Source organism: Lepidochelys kempii, chromosome 15 (genome assembly GCF_965140285.1).
Source record: "Lepidochelys kempii isolate rLepKem1 chromosome 15, rLepKem1.hap1, whole genome shotgun sequence".
In the NCBI taxonomy this organism is placed as follows: Eukaryota; Metazoa; Chordata; order Testudines; family Cheloniidae; genus Lepidochelys; species Lepidochelys kempii.
In genome coordinates, this window is record NC_136394.1 from 7785825 (window position 1) to 7798383 (window position 12559).

Genomic DNA, 12559 nt, shown 5'->3' on the forward strand with positions numbered 1-12559 from the left:
TGAGAACTTCTCTTCTCAACTCTTGTGAGTTTGAAGGGTTTGGGCTTCTTGCAGGGATATTAGCAGGGTGAATCTCATTACTCTTGCAGTCTGCTCCAGAGTCTTGTGCTTGGACTGACTCCCTGAGCCTAGCAGATGCAGCCAGAGGGGAGGACAAGTGGGTGTTGAGAAATTTTCTGGGGAAGTTGATTCCATTCAGCCCCAGTCCCCACCCTTCCCCACATTATCATCAAAGAAGGACTTTGCTGCCCTAATCCAGCATGACACTGATTCACAATTACTCTTTGAATTTCCTGTAGACACTGGGTTATAGTAACAGCTCACAGGCCTCAGACTGGCCTCTGCAATAAGCCCAAAAGGGAGACCAGGGCAACCCCTCTGCTTTAGGACGAGTCAAAGCACTAAAGTGCAATGCAAGATCAGAACTGGGGAAAGAGATTAATAGGGTCGGTAATGCTGTCCTGTGCCAGTTTTGTTCTTCCCAGTGCCTCTTGCCCATGCTTTGGCATCAGCAGAAAAGAGATTCATCAGATGATTTTTTTTTAAATTAAAAAGGACATGATTGAGCAAGTTAGTTTCTGATTTTCCTCATGGTGCACATGCCTTAAAATGATTACAATCAGAATCTCGTTAGGAATTTCCACCTGATTCTGAATTAAAACAAAAATGATCCAATTCATCATTCTGTCTTGCCTATATTATGGAGAGACAGGAGTGGCACAGTAGTTAAGGGTGAGTTTAGTTTTTCACTTATAATAGAGATTCTACCTCTTTTTTTGTATAAAAAATATAGTGTCTCTTCTTCAAACTTACAGCACTTACTCCTTGATTTTTCTGGCAATTTGCAAGCATATATTTTCATTCATTTATTACTTAAATTGAATTAAGAATTTTACCATTTTTATAACCTTCTTTTTGGTGACACTCTAGATAACAAATGGCTTCAAACTTTCCATAGAGTTAAAATGATTAACAACTGGTGAATGGGCTACATTTGAAGGAATTTGGTTGTAATTAAGCAAAGTTATGAATGAATGTTGTCTCGAACTGTTTGGATTTTAATTAGAGCCAGACCAACAGCTGAAATAATTCTGAACTAGTGTTGTGACATCAGAGGTAACTCAACCAATCATTACTCTGCCTTTCCAGTACATTTGTGTACTGTAATTCTGTTGGCGGATAGATTCTATTTGTTAATGGATTGACAGTGACTGTACATGTGCCAAGAGTTCTCATTGATAGATTACTTGATCATCCTTAAAGAAATAGAAACATGCCCCTGGGTCTGGGGCACCAGGCCTCATCCTCTCAGTACAGTTTCACTTCAGTGAGGCTGCAGAGTGCAAATGCTACTGTATTTCCCCAGGGGCAGTGTTCACCATCTCTCACCCACAAGGAGCATAGGGGACATAATCCTCAGTGTCCTTCATGGGGAAGGTGGGCAATGTGAGAATCTAACCAAAATTCCCTTGCAAAACGGCAGGGAACAGAATCTTCATCCAGCCATACAAAGGGTTGGTGTCATATTTATCATCCGCAGTAGGGGAACAAGTGGGGGCAAATTCCCTGGTGACAGAACTTAATTGACCAAAGTGGGTGGAAAGGGGGAAATAATGAGACTAAAGAAAATGATTGAGAAGCAGGAAATTCTTCGTTCTTGGTTGTTCGGCTAATCCCAGCCACCTTTCACAGTGCACACCAAGGACAGAATTTTCAATCTGTCTGGGGCATTTGGATGCTCATTTTCCATTCTTTTAGTCAGCTTTAAAAATCTCTACACAGAAATCACACCTAAACCCATGACTAGACACCTCACGTGGTGAAAGCCATCATTCACTTTGCTGCCTTTAAAAAATCTCATGTTACCAAATAACACCAATTGCATGTTTACAAAACCTCATAAACACAGAAAATGAAATGATAGCAATGACACAAAAAGAGAAATGGTGAGCATGGGTCTAACATTTGTGATCACATAAGAAACTACATGCAATGGAAAAGCCGGGAAATTCATAAATAGACAATTACCATGTGGAATAGTGAAGGTTGCTCGCTGCCTTTCTAAAAAATGGACTCCAAAGTTATTGCTGTCACAGTTACTGGGTTTGGTGCAGGAATTACCGGTGAGATACTGTGGCTTGGGTTATGCACAGAGGTGGTGGCTGAGACCTGGGGACTTGTTGGTAAATCCAGGCTCTTTTGAGTCTTTGTCTGCAGGCGTGACTGGGGAAACACAGGTGTTCACCATCCCAGCAATCCTGACCTAATGCTACCTGACCATGCACTTTCCATTTAGATTGTGGGTTCTGTTGGTCCTAACTACAGTGCTCTTGTCCCCTGATCCTCACTGCCCTTACATCTCCATCTGCTCAGGAGAAAGGGACTCCTGGCACGACGGATGAAAACAACATTAAACCCAGAACGCTGCAAATTTTAAAATGGGATTATAATGCACCACAACAAACATTAAAAGCCCAGACTGCAGGAGACAGAGAGAGGCAAGGACGAGCATAATGCATGGCAGTAACCGGACACTGTATTTTGCCTTTGCCTTGCAACTGTAACAGTAAAGGACTTGCATGTCCCAGAGTGATCCATTTTTTCCACTTCTGTCTTTTAGCCTTAAACTCTTCAGGGCAAAGATCAGCTTAATTTTGTATATTGTAAAGCACCTAGCACATTATCAGCACATAACAAATGACAAATAATACAGCTGCTACTATCACCATGGTAGGGAAATCTTTCTCTCAACATTAGCAACACAGGTTTCAGAGTAGCAGCCGTGTTAGTCTGTATTCGCAAAAAGAAAAGGAGAATGCATCCGATGAAGTGAGCTGTAGCTCACAAAAGCTTATGCTCAAATACATTTGTTAGTCTCTAAGGTGCCACAAGTCCTCCTTTTCTATTAGCAACACAGTCCTTCCAGGGATGTGCCAGCATAGCCTCTGTCTGCCATTTCAGGGTGGGGTAGAATTAACGTGCGTGCGTCTATACAGCACAGTTAACACAAGTTCTGACTCACATTTTAGCCTTAACCCCATCACCACAAGGACCATCCACACAGAAAAACCTCTGATATGAGGTTGGAGGAGCTTTAAAGGCTTGCTAGCTGAGCCAGCTGGGAGGGTGGGTTAGAGCCCAGACTCCATTTTAACTTGGGCTGGAACTTGCCCACTTTGCAGTGAGAATGCAGGATAAACTATTCAAGCACTCCTGACAGTCCTCCAAAGGCCTTCCCATAATTCCCCCTGAAGGACAGACAAGTTCTCCCACAATTGACAGGGAAAGAATCCTAGAGGGTCTCAGAACAAAGAACCAGGGGATCTGCCCCTAGAGACACAGTGTCAAGTGCAGAACCAGAGAGGACACAGTAATGGGGGTTGGGCTTTGCAGCGGGGACACTCAGACCCAGACTAGGCAAGCCTGGTTGCTCAGACCCAAGTGCTGATCACCCTGGGTTAACTCTACAGTGAAGACATAGCCAAGGACTCTGATTCACACCAGCCTGTCCAGGGTGGATGGCATAAACCAGCTCTTGATGGACACCCCCCTACCTGCTTCTTCTCACCCTGGATCCTGGCTTCCTACATGAAGAGAAAAATCTCTCTCCTCTTTTCCATCAGTTCCCAGTAGTCATCTCATACCCAAGCCAGCTCCTAGTCCCAAACCCCACATAATATGCCAACTGATGAAGGAGAAAGAAAATGATTTTTTAATAAAATGTACAGTTCTGTCAAAGGTGGGGCTAAAAGTCTCACCTTAATAATGAGACTTTGTGCTTTACATACAGGGACCCCAAAGCATGTTGAAAGGACGGGTAAGTATCACTGGGGTTGGTTCTCTTTGCACGTTGTGTCACCATTCATACCAGTGCAAAACTGGAGTAAAACTCTACCATTCTAACTCCACGAAGGGGCAAAGCAATGGCGAATCAGGCCCAGGATTTCTATTTGATGCGGACACCTCTGCAAAGAGATGAACTGACCCCAGAACCAGGACCAGCACTCCTGATTACCAAATCCAGCATGCTGTTCACCATAACTGCCTGCCTTCTACATTGCCAGAGAGTAGCTTGAGCCATCAAACCCACTTGATGGAATTTATTCCATGTAACTCGCTGCAGCCCATTTGTTGCTTTTTATAGAACATGGACTGAGGGCTGTTTTTAAGTTTCAAAACTTGTAAGACTAAAACATTCATTAGTACAACAACTATGTTTGGAAACGACTGTAGCTATCAGCATAAAAGCGAAGGAGTTTTAGACATCTGGTGTCTGGGTTGGAACGGCGCTTTCCAGAGAGCTCATGTAACTGATATGTCTGAATGTGTTTTAAAAAATAGACCCGCGAAATACATGATGCACAGAGTGAGCTCCTGAGCCTCTCACCTGTACAGACCTGAGTTCAAACCCCAACTCCAGTCACAAGTGAAAATGGGTTTGGTGATCTCCGCCTCCTCCCCCATTTAGCTGTTCCACAAAATTTCACAGGACTGGATCTCTTGCTCAAGAAAGACCCAAGGCAGGAATAGTATGGGAGGTGGAGGTTTTTAAAGCTGAGCTTGACAAAGCCCTGGCTGGGATGATTTAGTTGGTGTTGGTCCTGCTTTGAGCAGGGTGTTGGACTAGATGACTTCCTGAGGTCTCATTCAACCCTGATATTCTATGATTCTATGGGGCTTGCAGATAAGGACTGAGGCGCATTGACAGAGCAGTAGAGGGACCATGGACTGAAATAGCAAGGGAAGCTACCAGTCAGGTTTGTGGTATGTTGGCAGAGCAGTGAAGTGTAGTGTCCAGACTGGGACAGTGGGGTTGGGCTGAATGTCAGGACTCGGGTGCATTTGCAGACCGTGGGTATGGAGAGGCCAGTATTGGAAGAGCTGAAGGGGTGGGAAGAGGATGGGGTGAAGAACAGGTCAAGACTCAGGTGCATGTACAGAGTTGTGGGCATAGCAGACAGGATTCGAATGTCAGGGGTGTTTGTGGGTCAGGTTGATGGGGCAGGATTAGAACAGGGATGAGTTGTTTATCAGTCAGGACTGAGGAGCTGTAGGGAGTCCAGGACTTGGAACAGGAGAGGGTGTCGATCAGAAACAAGGTGCCCGGCAGAGCTGTACAGATGGGGGACACTGCAGTCCCTGCTTTGTTCTGTGCCTACTCAAACCAGCGCCACTAGCCTATCCCTTTAAGGATCACTGAATTCAATTACAAACATCAAAGTGTGGGGGTGGGGTGGGGGGAGGAGACCTTTTGGGCCAAATCTCAACCTGGTGTAAATTGATGTAACCCCACTGGAGCCTACGAAGTTACACCAGGCCTGAACTTGGCCTCAAATGATCCATCATCCCTTCTGATGTCAGGTTGATGGATTACAACTTTCTAATGTGGGACTGATGCATTACGATGCCCTAATGTTGGGGCAATTGATTGTGACTCTTTTTTAAAGTAAGGCTTACAAGGCAATTATTGACACCGTCCATGCATTAGAGCCTTAATTCAGCAAAAAGGACTGACAGGCTAGCACTATGGCAAAAAGATTAACCTATTCCAAATTTTATAGATCAGGGCAAGACATGGCTTGTTCCAGGACGGGGCCACCCCCTCATTACAGGCCTTTGGAGACAGCAAAATCTAAACAGTTTATGCCACATCTTGAAAAAAATTGCTTTATCCCTTCACCTTTAAGTGGATTCAGACGCAGCCGGTTGACTTGGGAGCACTTTGGGGTCAGCAAACACACGCCAGGACATGGAGAAAAAAAATCCAAATTAAGGAAGGGGAGAGGTAAAAGCCAGCGCTTTGGGCTCCTAACCCTTAACATCTGGTGGAAAATGGGAGTGTGGAACCAAGGTGGGGGATGGTTGTAACAGTGACAAACAAGTCTAAAGGGACTTCTCCCCTCTCAAATGTCACTGGAGGAAGTAGACAGGAGATGGGGGAGATAAGGAAGAGAAAGGGTCATGGCTGTAATCCCCAGACTGGGTGGACACTCAAATGTTTGCAGATGGGCGCTAGGAAATGGCAATCCAGTTGCAAATCACATCTGGCTCCCTCCACGCACCAAGGGGCTGCCTGGTTTGAATCATGTTAGGATCACCTTTGAAAAACAGAACTTAATCACAGGCCTAGTCCTCACAACAATGTTACATCCAGACTTCTCTCCGGGGGAGCCCAGAGAGGGCTGGGGGGAAGGAAACAAGGCTGTCCTCTGATTTTCCCAATCAAGGCTGGGACCCTGCTCAAATATTTCCTCTTAGTCAAGCTCAGGGGGGCCACTTTTGATTTTGTGACTCTTCACGTTTCATTCCAATTTACCTTCCATATGCCTTATTATTCAATTTCAGGGGGGAGGGGTACCTGTGCATGGACATGTGAGTGTGATGGGAGGACATTGCTGCCTTGAATTGCTCCTTTACACATACACACACACCCCTACACACTACTGACTAAGAGGAGAGTCCTCACACTTTTCTTGGGTAGGAGTCAGTCCTGCTAAGGGTGCTATGCCACCAAGGCATCCATGGGCCGAGTGAAATCCAGGTCAGAGTCCCAATCACACACTCCCTTTGCCAGGTCCCCTCAGTACTTCGTTGTTTGTTTTCCTGAGGGCATTGATTTCTTTGTGATTCACGGGTGGAGGGGAGGACAATTCCGCATATGGCCTGCAATGACTACAAGCTAATTGCTACTGTAAGAGCTGCCCTTCCAAGACTCCCTATGACATCCAACAGGAAACTCTCCCCCTTCCCATACACCTTAGCTTCCTGCTGAGTTATGGAAGGAAAGGAGACAACCACTGAGTTCCTGTGAATGTTCTCCCAGGTTCGGCAGGGGCAGAGTGGATCATCCTCTGAGAACACCTTTTACTGGCTAGGGAGAAGAGTTGTGGGGGCGGGGGTTGCCTTTTCCTAAGCTCTTACTGGGACTGTTTCCCTTTGGATCCCCTGTCCCTTGAGCATTGTAGGTTCTTAACCAGCACTGGAGGAGGCTGCCTGCTACTGAGTTCTGAGAGCAGCTACCTACTTTGGGAGACACCAGGGCTCCTCATTTGACAAACCTTGTAACTACAGAGGGAGAAGGGGGAAGAATAGCAGTTGCTCCATCTAAGAGAAGTTGGGCTAGACTCCGCTCTCACTTGCACTAGTTTTACAGCAGCTTAATTCCATTGATTTCACTGGTGCAACTCCTGATTTACACCCCTCTGAGAAGAGACTCAGACCCACTGTCTGTAAAGAACTGTTCCCGGGTGGGAGTCAGTTACCCTCTGAGCAAGTGTTTCAGGATAGGGATCATTCAACCGTTCTGGGATAGTCCTCCCTATTGGGAGACATTCACTCCCGGTAGATCTGCTCCTGGGGGTTTACTTTCTCTCTTTACAGGGACCTCAGAGTTCGCAGAGGAAAGGGAACTGTTGCAGCTTCATTTTTTTCAGAGCCAGCACGTGCATTTTAACACACCCAGCAGTCTTGTGAGCTTCAGGCGTGGGTACGGTGGCAGGGCTCAAACTCAGCTGTTGCAACGTCTCTGAACTGTGTTACGTCCATGCACCATATGACTGGAAACGAATAGAATGGGCAGCGGGTACACGGATTATGACGATAGCTGCTCCCTCCTCTCAGGATGGTATAGCATGAAGCATCAGGGCTCCAAATGGAAGCTCACAAGGAGCCTGCTGACCAATGGGTTGTGTCTTGTACACCACAGTAGCGCTTGCTCTGACTCTCCTCCTGCTCTGTTTGGAAGCTTGCAGAGCAAACATCAGAAAGGAAGAAATATCAGAGAGAAACAGACTCTTCCCCAGACATTGACATACTAAGCCCAGCCAGGAACATTCCTTGGATGTAACATATTCACAGAAGAACCCAAACCAATCCGGTTCCTCTGAGCCTCCCTGGCCATTTGCTCTTCTGTCATCACCTCTTATCACCTCTTGTCAGCAGCTGTTGGCGGGGAGAGGGAGATCTCCTTCTTCATCCTCACTTTCTCTGCCTTCCCCAGTCTGGCTACTCTGCCTCCTCAGACCCAAGGAGAAGGCATCTCTCCTTTCACCACATCATGACTGACAGTTCACAAATGAGCCAGAAACAACCAGCAACCACTAACACAACCAACAAAGCAAACAACAAACATAAAAAGCAAAGAAGAAAGGAGGGAGAAAATGAAAAGGGAAGGCAGAAATTGAGAGAGAAAAAATCAACAAGCAAACGAAAGCATTCCAGAGGCATAGAAAGGGGAGCCAGAGCTCTTATAATTACCAGCTACGGGATCACAAAACCAACAGTAACCTTTTAGCTCTTGAAAACCAGTTGCTAGAGCAACAGTAGCTTGGCCTGCAAAGCTTTGCCCCATCTCTGCTCCTGTCCAAAATCCACAGGGAGGGGGAGGGGAGAAAATGCACTTTATTCTAGCCAGGTTGTTCTTGAGCTAAATATGGGTGTAAAAGATAAAAAAAAAAAGATTCCCAGATGCTTTTGCAACCAAAAGCACCTGGCTGGGGTCTTCATGTTCCATGGAATAACAGGGAGCTGAATTCTCCTCTGCTTGTGTTTACACCTGTACAGAATAGATCCAATATGGATGTCAAATGCTGCTCTCTCTAGAACAAAGCCCCGATTCAGGAAAAGACTTAAGCATGAGACTTAATCACACCTTTCAAGTGAAGAATGTGCTTATGTGCCTTCCTCAATCAGAGCCTAAAACAGGGGTAGGCAACCTATGGCCCGCGTGCCAAAGGTAGCACGCAAGCTGATTCTCAGGGGCACTCACACTGCCCGGGTCTTGGCCACCAGTCCGGGGGGCTCTGCATTTTAATTTAATTTTAAATGAAGTTTCTTAAATGTTTTTAAAACCTTATTTATTTTACATACAACAATAGTTTAGTTATATATCATAGACTTATAGAAAGAGACCTTCTAAAAACATTAAAATGTATTACTGACACGCGAAACCTTAAATTAGAGTGAATCAATGAAGACTCGGCACACCGCCTCTGAAAGGTTGCCGACCCCTGGCCTAAAAGAATGGAGAATTCTGATAGAGCAGCATTTTGTCCCCACTTTCCACATGGACAGAGGGGATGTCTACATACAAATGTGTACAGTCTTAATTAAAGCTGATTTAATTTAACTGTTGCAAACCCCTAAGTGGACACTCTTATCTCAGTTTGAGAGTGGTTTATGTTAGTTTAGCTTAAAACCTGTTCCTAATTGGCTTAAGACAGATGGAGATAAACCTGGTGTAAATCAAAATAGGAATGTTCACACTGTCTTTTGCACCAGTTTAACTAAGTTGGTTTATAATCACCCCTTTAGTTAAATCAGTTCAACTCTGCATTTACACAAGGTGCAAGACAGTGAAGAATCAAGGATATATTTAATTGCTATTGCATTACACCAGTTTTGCAACAGTTTAACTGGAGTAAAATAGTGGTGAATTGGGCCCATTATCATTATTGAGAAGCATTCAGACTGTCCCATGTGTTCATGAAGAAGATCACAATTCCTGATAGATTTGTGATGATTCATTATGCTTCACAAAACTTATTCCACATTCATTATTCTTCTGTTTCAAACCTTCCTTTCATCTATTCAGAAAGCAGAAACAAGATGTGATGTAGATGTCCTATCACAAAAACAAACTATGAATATTCAAAGCAAACAGCTTGCAAACAATCCACAAGTCTCAATATTGTTTGTCCAGACTAGAGCTGGTCAGGAAATATTTTTTATTCCTGTTTAAAAGGTTTAATTTTCACTGAAATTTTACTGATTTGGGGTCTTTTTGTTTTGTTTTGTTGGTTCCAATTACCAAAAGAGAAAGCAAGCGAGTGATTCAGCTTCCAACCAAATTTGAGGGGATTTTTTTGAATGAAACCTGAAAAAAAATGTCCAAAACAGATATTTCCCGTGGAAATTTCCATTTTGACAAATATATACTTTCCATTTTAAAAGATAGGTTTTGAATGAAAAAGTGTAACTAGTCATTGTAACTAGTTTCTAGTCATCTCTTGACAAATAACAAATCAATTTGCAAGATTTGGGACTGGATCATGAGTAATTCCCTACCCAAAAAAGGAGTTCAGTTTAACACAAATAGTGGGCTGGATTAACTGGTATTCTCTGAATGCTTTACATCTTTCTAGTGGTGCACAGGAGCTGTAAGCCCAGTTTAACCACAAGGACCACAAGTAATTTTATATCTGATTAGAAAAACAGCTTAATTCCTGATTTAATTTCACACAAGACCTCAAAATGATAACAACAACAACAACAGTACCATACTAATAATGAACGTACTTAGCTATAAAACAGCACTTTACAAACATTATCTAATTGATACTTGGAACAAGCCAGCGAATTAGGTGACTAATTAGTCCGATGGTGATTGTAATCTCTATTTTACAGATGCGGAAACGGAATCAGATATTAAAAGGTTAAGTGATTTGCCCAAGGCCACAGAGAGAATCAGTGTCAGAGCCAGAATTAAAATGCCAGCCAGGCATTCCTAATGGCCATTCCTGCAGTCAAACCACTGGGCTCTTTCCATAACCCTCAAGCTCCCAGATCATGTCCATTTAGCTCTAATAGGCTGTAAAACGACGTTGAAATGACAGGAGTTGTCTGGCAACAACAAAGAGCTATAAGGTGTGTGAACAGAATGAGGAACATCCCTGGAAGGGAAGACTTTGGAACTCTAACCAGGAAGCTTGGAGACAGCCTCCACCAAACATTTACCTGCAGCCCTTAGGAATGTGACAAAAGAGTCTAGAATATCGCACACTCACTCACAGACAAGCCTCTGAGCAGAAAAATGAAACCTTTCTTCTCAGGACCAGTCTGAAATACCTACTGCTGCTGAAGTAAGACACTGGAGACAGCCTGAGACAAGCTACTGTGTTTTGCTAGCCAGGGTATTGCACTAGCCTACATTTGATATGAAAGAGCTCCTATCACACTGGCTTTTGCCTGGTGAAATTATAGGGAGGAGAGAAAGTGAGCTAATACTACTTGAAAAAACAGGGCTTGCTGTGCCACCTGCAGGGCTGTCTTGATAAAATGCCTGCTGCAGGGATTTGTACTGGCTGGGAAGAAGGGACCCCCTGTTTTCATACAGGATGATGCAACTCTGTGATGCCTAGTTTGCCAGCTAAGCAGGAATGGGAATTACATTAAATAAGGAATGATCTTGCCAGTCGTCTTTTCAATTGTCTATTTGCCAGAAGCTGGGAATGGATCACTTGATGATTACCTGTTCTGTTCATTCCCTCTGAAGCATCAGGCATTGGCCACTGGCCATTCTTATGTTCAGTTTCACATTCCTCTAGGAGTTTTGTTCTTATTCAAGGGATGAATTAATGAAAGGTCTGATCATGAAAGGAAAAAGTAGATTACGGTTTCTATGCAGGCTCTGTGTAAGTTTCTTCCACGCATATTTCTCTCTGTTCACTTCAGCTCTGATCAGCACTGTTCCTGATGCTCTAATCCAGAAATCCCAAACAACTCTCCAGTTCTGATTTTCATCATGGCCAACTATTCCAGTTTTGGCTATCATGAACAGTTCAACCAATGAATCTCAATCCTGACCTGCCATCTCCCCTGATAGTCAACTAATGGGCATTCAAGGCCTAATTGGGCAAGCACTCTTTTGTGTGGCACTCCCATGACTTCACTCGGTGATTTTACAAGATTGGGCCCTTCATCAGCAGATTGGCAGTCACGCTGGATCGTGTGACATCTTTGTGTGTGCACTAGAAAAGGCCAAAACATGGAACCACTTATTCAAAACTTCCCAATAAGCTGGAATGTAGAGGAGCTGAATATTGCGAGACTGAGAACTGACATCAAATCAAATCTGGTGGGTGAGGTTTTCCAAAATCATACCTGATCTCTCCCACCTCTGCTGCACAAATATCCTTTAGGGATAAGGATGAGACAACCAAATTCATTTCACCCATAACCTAGGGCAGGACTGTACCCTGGTCTCTGGTTGTGAACAACTAACGGACTGAGCCACCTCTCTTTCCCACCTCCCATAAGCTGACGGTTGTAAACCTGGATGACTACTTTCAGAAGCATCGCAAGTGATGAGATTGCCTGAATATATATATGTTTCATCCAGCTGCAAATGGGCTAAAAGAGTTCAAATAAATCTTGCCACAATATGAAATGATAGCCCCAGAGAAACTCTGAAAAGCCTGGTCTTCCACAACACCATGATGGTGGATGTGAGTTCTGCTACATACTCCACCCTGCTGCAGAAGATGCTACTGACAAATGTACTAAAACTTCACTGCCCAATTCTCTCACGATCCATGTGAGGACATGGGGAGAATTTCAGAAACTGTCATAAAAATGCAGGAATTAGCAAAGGTTAGACCACTAGGAGTAGTTGTGGGAGGTGGTGGATCCTTAATTTTAATTCACTTCTTCCCTTCCTCTTCAAAACAAAATCTCTTTGGAAAACCAATGCCTCACCCCTCTCCCTCCACCCCCATTTTGTTCTTAGATGTCGCTACATTGTTGAAAGCAAGCACCGGACTAGTCCGGCATCCCAAGGCTA